The sequence below is a fragment of the Suncus etruscus genome, chromosome 12, assembly GCF_024139225.1.
Source record: "Suncus etruscus isolate mSunEtr1 chromosome 12, mSunEtr1.pri.cur, whole genome shotgun sequence".
NCBI classification, from domain to species: Eukaryota; Metazoa; Chordata; class Mammalia; order Eulipotyphla; family Soricidae; genus Suncus; species Suncus etruscus.
The window spans coordinates 37,243,437-37,254,759 of NC_064859.1; the positions used below are offsets into that span (position 1 = coordinate 37,243,437).

Here is an 11,323-nt window from a genome sequence, read left to right on the forward strand (position 1 = left end):
CCATAAACAAGAATTCTCAGAAGAAATCCTCTTGCTGACACCTTAAATTTGAATTTTCAGACAAAAAACATTAAGAAAAATAAAACAAAACATATGCACTCTTTGTCCCTCAAGTCCCCAGATTGTAGTACATTATAACATTTCTTAGCAGTAAACAAGTAATCTAAAGCCACAAAAATTTATGTAACTCCTTAACATTGAAGGCATAGTACTTTTTTACAGTTCCATGCACATGTATATTAACTTAAGTTAACCTCAAAAGTTTAAGTGTTTTTTTTTTTAAGGATTAGAGTCAAAGGAGCACAGCAAAAACTGTGTTAGAGTGGCAAATGTTGTTTGTATAAGCCCAGCAAAATCTGGGGGACATGGAAAGGAAAAGCCTTGGCCTACATACAAGGAGACCTTACCCCTGAAGTTTTCTGACATAAGACCAACTCTAGGCTACAGGCATACTAAGTTGTCCAACCCAAGTCATTGTCTGTAGTGCCAGTACACTTTTTAAATATCAAATATTTTCTACATGTAATTTCAGGATCTCTGTTCTGAAAGGTCAAATTAATCTTTTTTATTATATATTTACTAGAAAGATTATTGTTAGGAGAAACATATCCACTTGTCTAACAATTTTCAGAAATACACTCAGCTATAGTTTAGGTCACATATTTACAATAGGGCTAATGTTTAGTTTTCTAAGTATGTAGTTCCACACCTCAACATTATCAAAGAGCCCAAGACATAAACATCATTGTCTTTATGTAATTTTCAGTCTATCTCTTTATTGATCCTTCCCCACCCACTCCCCCATAATTGCTAGAATTCTCAGTTCTCTAACCTAGTGCCAAGACTTTGTTGTCATTTGATACTGTCTATTCTTTTTTGTTTGTTTGTTTCTTTGTGTATCACAAATGAGTGAGATTATCTGTTGCTGTCCTCCTGTAAGACTTACTTCAGTAGGCACAATATCCTCCAGTTCATCCCAATTAGTAAACTGAGAGATGTCCTTTTTTGATTGCATCATATATATGTATATATCCATATCACAACTGCTTTATACATTTATCTCTTATTAAACATTAAGGTGTTTCCATATTCTTAATAGGATACTTCTTTCACTTATAAGTATAGTATGAAACAAGAAGCTTATTATAATTATTTTAATCAATAATTTATAAAACTTAATTTCAATTAATAATGTTAATTTTGTTTATAAATCTTTTTAGAATTTACTTTGGTAAATTCAACAAGCTGATATATATTTATATATACATTAATATATATTTGTTTATATTTTGTTAGTCCAATAGCAGTTCTGATAATCACATAGCAAGTGTTAAATCTCCCATATTTTCTTTTCAATTTTATATTCTTTATCACTTTTTCTGTTAGAATATGACTTACAGCGTGAATTTTATGCCTTTAAATATATTTTAATTTGAAAAACACATAGTCATTTAGCTACCACTATAAACAAGGTACAAATTAATGCTGAATACCGAAAGCTTTAGTTCCACGTGGCCGGAGCTGTGGCACAAGCGGCAAGGCATCTGCCTTTTTTTTTTTTTTTTTTTTTTTTTTTGTTTTTTGGGCCACACCCGGTAACGCTCAGGGGTTACTCCTGGCTATGCGCTCAGAAGTCGCTCCTGGCTTGGGGGACCATATGGGACGCCGGGGGATCGAACCGAGGTCCGTCTCCTAGGCTAGCGCAGGTAAGGCAGGCACCTTTACCTCCAGCGCCACCGCCCGGCCCCGGCATCTGCCTTTTTACGCTAACCTAGGACAGACTGCATGGTTCGATCCCCAGGCATCCCATATTGGTCCCCCAAGCCAGGAGCGATTTCTGAAGGTAGAGCCAGGAGTAACCCCTGAGAGTCACCGGATGTACCACCTCCCCCCCAATAATACCTTTTTTTCTAAATAAATGTACAAACAAGCTCTGATTAAAAGGAAGATGATTAAATTGGTCAAATTTGTGAAATTATTTTTTTTTACACCATTTGATAGATTTTTACATTTTACAGTTAAAATTTGTCAAACATGAGATCTGAGTGCTGGTATAATGGACAGGATACTTGTTTTACACACAGCAAATGTGTGTTCAATCCCCCAGCAATCCATTGGTTCCCCAAACTTTCTGGTCTCTCTCTCTCTCTTTTTTTTTGGTTTTATTTGGGGGGGGGGCACACCCGGCGGTGCTCAGGGGTTACTCCTGGCTATCTGCTCAAAAATAGCTCCTGGCAGGCAAGGGGACCATATGGGACGCCGGGATTCGAACCAACCACCTTAGGTCCTGGATCGGCTGCTTGCAAGGCAAACGCTGCTGTTCTATCCCCCCTCCCCCCACCAAACTTTCAGAGTACAGAGGAAGAAGCCTTGAGAATAGCCAAGTGTACAAACAAACAAATATTACTAAATTTATTCAATGCTCCATATTTTTTTAAAAGCATTCATGAGTTCCTGAGTCTTTATCTTAGAGTCAGAGAGCAACACATAGTTCAGTTTTTTTTCCTACTTTTTGGGGAGCCCTACCTGGCAGTGCTCAGGAACTTTTTCTAGCTCTGTGCTTGGGGTGCTCCTAATGGTGCTCAGGGAATCATGTAGTACTGGTACATTGAGTTACCTATCTGGCCCTTTCTTTCTTCTATTTTTTTTTTTCAATTACTATCATTTTATTAGGAAGTGAATTTCAGGATATTTAAGGATATTTAAAGATGCATTTTTAAATATTAATCTCTAAGAATAAAGAATTACTAAAATTACTTTCCAATTTAACTCACATAGAGTTAAAATATAATTTGTAATCTCCACAATTATTTAATTTCATGTGTGTGGTTTTTTAGGTGGGGGGGTAATGAGAGAGAGACAGAGCTGTTAGTGGAAATTTTAGTGGGAAAATGAGAAAAATATTTTACTTATTATGAGATTTTTTTTCACCTTAGAACAGTTACTACTATATCATGATATAGAAAGAATTACTAAAATACAAGAAGTTTAATTTACCTTTCTTATCTTTACAATAGTGCTTAGAAAAAATAGGGATAAAGGTTTATACTTTATGAATGCTCTTTCTTTGAGTGGTTGGCTGATATGTCATAGATAGCTACTAGGCAGTGATTTTAGAGGGAAATTTACTTTAAAACTAGAAATAATTTCTGAAGTTTTTTATGATAAATACAAGAAATTTCTATGCCTCTTTAAAAGTAAATCTATATATTTCAGCCAATGAACTGTTCATATAATCCATATCATATTTACCAGTTAAATTTTTTTAAGCTCAGTATGACAAACTCCTTTTTAATACAAGATAGGTCATGTTTATTTGTTGGACTTACTGCTTATGGCCCAGTGGTCCCTTTGATAGTCTAAGAGGAACTGTATGAAAACTGAACTGCTTCAAGGAGACTAAGACCAAGAAATCAAGGTGAACTTTTGCAGCAACAAGAGGAAGTTAAAATTAGTATAGATTGATTTCCTACCCCCTTTGCAGAAATTGTTCGCACATGTTGAGCTTCCCTGGGTCATTTGTGTAATACTCTGTGTTATGCCTGTGACACAACTATGCCAGAGGATGGCCAAGGTCAACAATGTGACCTATTTTTATTTTTTCTTAATAGGAAAAAGTTGTGATTCTTTTCCCACCCTGGCAGAGACTGTATGTGTGGCTCTGCAGACTTCTTTCTGAGAACATTTCACATCTTTTTCTTTGATTAAGCTTGTTAGATTTCAGACCTCCTTGAACTTTAAACTTCTCATTTCCAGCTTTTCCGGTTAGATGTTCTATACCTAGTGATCTATTATTATACAGTATTATTAACTTATCTACCCTTTGGCAGCTTTATAATTGATTTCATAAATATATATTAAAGATAGTAAATTGAGAGAAGCAATGTTTTAAACTAATTTCTATTTAAAATAAGAAAAAAATTGTTGACCAACATGAAATTTTCTAAAGCAAATAAAAATGCCTCCATTAAATGACTACTTTTAATCTTAATTTATCTTTAATAGTTTTTTGAGTGCTGAGGCTAGGTTATACAGAATCATTGTTGTTTATCAATTGAATCAATGAACAATGAATGATTAGTTGATCAATAATCTACACAAATGGATGGATTACTTACGTATGTATGAAAATTTTTAGTCATCATGAAAAATGGAATTCACTAAAAAGCAAACATTTTTGGTAGAAAGTTGAAAAACACAAAGTAGGCATTTAAAACTACATATCTAAAATGAAGGTGAAACTTCTTTTCAAAACCTCAATTAACTCAATGTTCCAATTCGCTTCTGTGTCTGTGTATGTGCTGCAGAAACGAGCACAGAAATAGTGTCAGAACTCTGTTAGAAAATATTCCTGTGATGTTCCGTTAATCAAGATAGTAGTATTAAATGATAGAAAATACCACCTACTCACATTCTGAATATAATTCTGAATATAATCCTGCATTCACAGGAAAATATAGGAAAAATTAAATAATTCAACTTCAGATCTGAATGTAAATTCCCAAAATGGAAAGCTAAGTTGCTTTATTCAGAAATAAAGTCTGAAGTAAAGCTGAGTACTGAGCTATTACTACAGCTAGATCTCCCAGGGAAGGGACTCAGGACCTAAGGTCTAGATGATAATTACTCTGTGAACAGATGATGATTTATAGTATCTATTCAAATTGTATTGTTTAAATTGAGCTAGCCAGACTATTGTAAGCATAACTTTGGGAATAGGAAAATACTGCTAGCTAGGGAGCAATGAAAAACTGGTATTTTCTAGTGCTTTGGATGGGTAAAGTCAATAGCTAGAATATATAGCACAAATCTACATTTTTGATTATGATTGGGTTCAAAATCACACTGACTTTACTATTTAGTCGTATTATGGGCTAATCATTAATAAAAACAGTCATTGCTGAAGATAATATGCAGTGATATGCAGTTCTGAAAAATTTATACATTGGCAAATATATACAACTATGTGATCACTACATCTAAAATTAAGATATAAAACAAACCCATTGCTTCCAAATATTTCCTGTTCCCCATAGTCTCTTTCAGTAGTTTTGCTTTTTCAGAATGTATAAAATAGAACTAGCTTCAGAGACAATTAAAATACAAAAATATGCAAGCTATATATGTGGCATATTAATAAAAGTCTGACACCAAGATAAGAGCAATATATAAAAATAAATACAATATAAATAATAAAAAATGCATATTAAAGTGATGAATAAAATATTGCAAATAAATTCAGGAATACTTTAAAATAACTTGCTGTGACTATACATGGAATATTTTAGGAATCACAAAAATATTTAACATATTTATTAATGAAAAATTTCATATTAATTATAAAATAATGTGATTCTCTCAATAGGCATAGCTGAGGTTATTTATTCATAAGAAGGATACCTAGTAGGAGACAAGTTCTTCAAATTTAGAAGTTGTCTCTAAAAAGTATAGCAAGATAAAGATGCCCCTAATGTCTCTTTTCTTCTTATATAGCAATATATCACTGATATTTAAAAAATTAATTCATTCATTTATATTTCAGTTTTGAACTCAGGGATTAATCCTGGCTCTGAGTTTAGAAATAAATCCTGGTAGGATTGGAGGACCATAGAGGATGCTAGGGATAGAATGACCAGGACAGTGGTTTGCAAGGCTAACACCCTATTCACTGTGCTATCACTTTGACTCCATATCACTCATTTTTTATAAAGAAAAACATAAATATTAACATTACTTATATATGTATATATATTTGTTTTTGGTTTTGGGGCCACACTCAGTGATGCTCAGGGATTACTCTGGCTATGCGCTCAGAAATTGCTCTTAGCTTGGGGAACCATATAGGATGCCGGGGATCGAATCTTGGTCTGTCCTGGATCAGCCGCGTGCAAGGCAAATGAACGCTATCATTCTGTCCCCTCATCACTGATATTTTATAAGTAAAATATTTAATACTAAAATGTCTTTTTTTATAAATAAGCTTTAATATTATAAATAGTTTTAATTTAAAAAAAGAAATTGTTAAAAAGGCACAAACAATTTGTTTTATCAAAATGAGCATACAATCCATATCTCTAAGTTCTATCAAGTATACTATAAAAATTATTCTAAAATTATATTTTACTATTATAATTAAGATTGAATTATAGATGTTATACATCTCTCAAATAATTTTAAAATTATTGTGACACCTCACTGCATGAGTGATTTTTTTTTTTTTGGCCATACCCATTGATGTTCAGGGTTTACTCCCGGCTATGGGCTCAGAAATCGCTCCTGGCTTGGGGGACCATATGGGACTCCAGGGGATCTAACTATGGTCCGTCCTACGTCAGGTGTTTGCAAGGCAAACTCTGTCCAGCTACACTACTGCTCTGGCCCTAATTTTTAAACTTTTTACTGATTTTTTTAAGGTTGGCTATTGGCTCCCTTGAAGGGTCCAGTTTTTCTGTAAATGTCCACTTTGGTAGTGTATATAATCTTTAATACTGCATTTGCAAAAAGAGGGATTATTCTCCAGTTTGACTCACAGGCTTTCTTGCTTACTGAAACTGGATACATAGATATGAATCATCCCTAGGAAATGTCCTAAAAAAATGGCAGAGCAACCAAATCTTTTTTAATAAAAAAAAAAAAAGAAAGAAAACCAAAAAACTAGGAAACTGTTTATAAGACCAATAGGAAATGTTTTTCTTGTTTGTTTGTTTGTTTTGTTTTGTTTTCTTAGGCCACACCCAGCGGAGCTTAGAGGTTACTACTGGCTCTGTGCTCAGAAATTGCTCCTGGCTTGGAGGGCCAAATGGATGTTGGGGATCAAACTAGCATCCGTCCTGGGTCAGCCATGTGCAAGGCAAATGCCCTATACCACTGTGCTACCACTCCAGTCCCAGGAAATGGTTTTAAATTGGTATTGTAAAACATTTATCTTTGCCTATATCACTTGCTACCTATATTTTAACTAAATGATTACTTTATGGCATTCTTCAAGTATCTATAAAATAATAATGTAACTATAATAAAATGACTTGATGATTTTTATGACTTTAATAATAGTTCTGAAGCAGTATGCCTGTCTTGAATAAGGCAAGGGGTAGGAGAGGAGGGAGATGAGGGGCATTGGTTGTGGGAAGGCTGCATAATTAAGGGGGGTGTTCATTTTTTATAACTGTAACCCAATTACAAACATGTTTGTAATCACGGTACTTAAATAAAGATATTATTAAAATAAATACAATAAAATAAAATAAAAATAAAAATACTTTTATCCAGCTTAAAAAAATAATAATAGTTTTGAAAATCATTTGGGATGACAAGCCTAAAACCTAGGTCAGCTGTGTTCAACACAAATGCCCTACCTGCTGTACTCTCTCTAGCCCTGTATTTCTTTTTTAGGCAAATGTTTGTCTCTTCTCCCCAGTTTTTGATGAGGCTGAATGGTTAAATTCTTTGACAATAATATGGATACTCTCTCAATATTCTAAGAATTAAATCCCTATACAAACTAACAATACCACTTCTTGGTATGTATTTTAAGAACAAAATACTAGTCTAAAAAGATATATGTATATTTTAGGGGTGGTGAACAGGATTTTTACCCTCACTCAAAATGACAAAATGCAATATGTGCTTAATATATTATTGTTAAAATTATATGCTTTTGTGTGTTTGTCTGTTTGGCAGGTCACTGCGTGGTGTGACTCTCTGATTCTCACAGTTTAAAATTTTGGCTCTTTGTGTCGAACTTGTTCGCCATCCCTGCTATATTTATTGCAGGTTATTAAGAACAGGAAAAAATCCCGTGTCCAATAATGGGTTACTGAATAAGGAAATTGTGGTATATATATCCAGTATATATATAGTATATATACATATATATATACATACATACATAATACACTGGATAAAAAATTGTGGTATACATATACCACATTCATCATATATGATATATATTATTAAATACTACTAACTTTAAGGAAGAGATGATAAGCTATTACTATGTAGATGATACTAGACATCATCATGCTGACTGAAATCAGAAGAGGGGCAGATACAGAACAATTTCTCTCATATGTGGGTTATAAAAAAACAAAGTAAGGGAATAATATTTATTTATTGGCTTCAGAACCTGAGAGTTGGTTCACTAACAGAGCTTTCTTGTGGGGAGAGATAAATGGATTGGAGAGGTCATTTGGATATTGGTGGAGGAAAGTTGGTACTTTGGTTGTGGGTGTTGTGTGGGAATAACATCTGCATGAAACTATTGTTATCAGTTTTGAACATCAAGGTGCATCAATAAAAAGGTGAAATAAATTTTTGTCAATGTCAGGAATCAAACCTACGTATCTCACATAAAAGACAAGTAATCTATCACTAAGACATTTCCTCAGCCCTTTATTCAGCTGCCTTTATGGGATCCTTTAATTTTATCTTTTCTCTCACTCCCTGCTAATGATAGAAAAATAGTTGAATTTTAAAAACTTAGTTTCTAATGATTCCTTTGAATAATATCAAAATTCAGTATTTTTTACTATAGTAATGTTAGCTAAACTTTTATCTACTCTTCAAAATGTAGATAGCATTATTTTATCATTCTTAATAGTTTTTCTTTAACTTCAAGGGCATATTAAATTAAATAATGTGTTTAACCATCTGCTTTTCCTGACATAAAAGTGATTTAATTGAATGTGTCATTTATGAGGCAAATTGGGTCGACATAGTCTTTATTATGTTATACAACATCCTCTCTTTTCAAGTAATAAAGCATATTTATTTAGTTATTTGTTGCTTTAATATTATTTTTTCTTTTCTGATCACAACCAGTAGTAGCTCTATGGGTTTACTCCTGACTCTGCACTCAAGGATCATTCCCGGTTCAGTGCGGTGAAGGAATGTGCAAGTCCTGTGCAAGGAATATACTCTACTTACTATATTATAGCTCCAGTTATTTTATTGAACTTAAAAAATACTTAATATAGGTAGCCACTAATCTAGTGACTTTTAGCAATTAATAAGATACACATAATTTTTAATTTACTACCAGAAATATATTAACATATTCCAAACTCTTGCATTCTAGAAATGACCTACTTATTCATTGAATATCTTTGATATTAAGCTAGTGTTTAATTTAAAAGGTTCCCCCCATTTATGGTGATTCATCAAATTGTACCATTATTTAAATATTATATATAATTATGGCTCTTTTTAAGTTATTTTCAAATTGCTCTAGAAATATCACCTTATTCTATTGATATAAAATTATTTACATTCGTTTGCAGTTTCTATATCAGACTCTAAAAATTCCTTTTAGACAAAACTTTGGTAGCTACCCTATAGCTGCTTTGGTGCTATAATATCTAAGAGAGTAGGTGTCACAGAGACAATAGGGACAGAACCAATAATGTTTATTATATTATCTGGCCCTTAAAAGAGTTTTCCAGTCACTGCTTTAGAATGTGTCAACCTGGTGATCTTCTCTGTAATTCTTTATTAGACTTACTTAATCAGGAGGTCCATAAACTGACCTAAAGTGTTAGTGACCTAGGTGCTAGCAAATCAAAATCTAAATTAGAAAGTTATGAAATATAAAGGCTTGAAAACCGTTTATAAAAATTTGACTAGGTATCATGCTATTGTAATCAAATAATCTTGAATTCAGCAACTTTTCTGTTTGTCTTTCCCTTAACCTTTATAAGCCAGGCACTCTTAACCCTTTCCCATTTTTTTGCTGCTCAATTAGAATGAAATTTTTGCTCAATAAGCTTTTTTGCTGTTTTAGAATCCTAACTAATACAACTCCATCAAACTCATCAAAATTGATGCCTTTTTCGTTTTGCTGTGTTAATGTACAAACCCAGAGCCTCATATGTGTGGCATGGACTCTATCACTGTACCACATCCCCAACTCTGAGGTTACTTCAGGTACTTTCTGAAGAAGATAGGATCTGCCATATTTCAGAAAACTCAAAATTAGAATACTCTTTCAGGGGAGAGAGATACCAGAGTGAATAGGTCACCTCTCTTGCTTAGAGTGAAACCAGGTGTCATTACTGGCACCCCAGATGGTTCTCTGAGCTCATCAGGAGTGATCCCTGAACACACAACCAGAAGTAAGCCCTAAGAGATCCCATATTTGGCCACCAAACAAAAGAGAATAAAAATCTACTCTTTCAACAAATTCTGTCTTTATTGCTTAATGTGATATATTAATATCTATTTGTTTAAATATTCCAAATTTTCAAAATGTTTATGTTATTTTAGTCAGTTTTCTTGAATAAAATATTTTAATAATAAAAATGATATTTTAACAAAATTACATCTATTTTCCTTCCCAAGTTTTACTTCTTTCTTACTAATAATGTGGAACCTACTTTACATAAAATATATTCCATTGGTTCTATAATTGACATGAGACTTAGTGAAAAATAAGCAGTTTGAATCAACTCCTAATTGGAGCTTACAAAAGAAAACTTACTGAGGTCTCCATGCATTTCACCATTATGTTGACTCACTCAAAACTTTAAACATATGTCCTAAGTTTAGAATGTTACCGTAATGATCCCTTAAAACTCACCGATATCTTGTCATTGAAGGAATATTATACCCCTTGAATGTCAACTGGTATCTGTCTTACTTGGGGGAAGGGTCACACCCTGTAGCGCTCAGGAGTTACTCCTGTCTCTATGCTTAGAAATCGCTCCTGGCAGGCTTGGGGGACCATGTGAGATGCCAGGATTCGAACCATTGTCTTTCTGAGTTTAAAGCAAACGCCCTACTGCTGTGCTATCTCTCTGGCCCCTTTTTCTTGATTATATTATAGTTTAAATATTAGCTGACTGTAGCAAATTTTTGTTTTTATTTTTTTGTCCCCCAATTCACAATACAGACCAGGCAAAGGGCCTGGGTTGAGGTGTATATGGGGTGCGTTTACTGTACCTTAAAGAACACAGCCTGTGGTAAGAATTGGGAGGCCTTTTTTTTTGAAAATCAAAAAAAGAAAAGAAAAGATATATATATATATATATATATATATATATATTTTTTTTTTTATTTTTTTACCCCCAGCATCTAAGATGACGTTTAAAAAATAAAGTCAACCAAAAATTGGGGGTCGTCTTATACACCGAGTATATCCAAAAAATGTTTCAATATGCCGCTAAACGAAAATTGTCTGAATATTGCCACAAAACGAATTTTCCAACTCGATCCTGCAAGGCTGCTCGGACTGCCCCTCTAACTCAGCCAATCCAAGCAGGCTTTTTATGCATGCAAATTAGACAATGTTCTGGACCCGAATCTACACTGTAAAAAGCCTGCTCAGAGT

At 33.4% G+C, this 11,323-nt stretch overlaps 1 pseudogene; it reads right to left on the minus strand.

Annotated features, from left to right (window-relative positions):
• Positions 1–10,860: 10,860 nt before the first annotated feature.
• On the minus strand, positions 10,861–10,972 carry LOC126024891 (uncharacterized; annotated as a pseudogene).
• Positions 10,973–11,323: the final 351 nt, after the last annotated feature.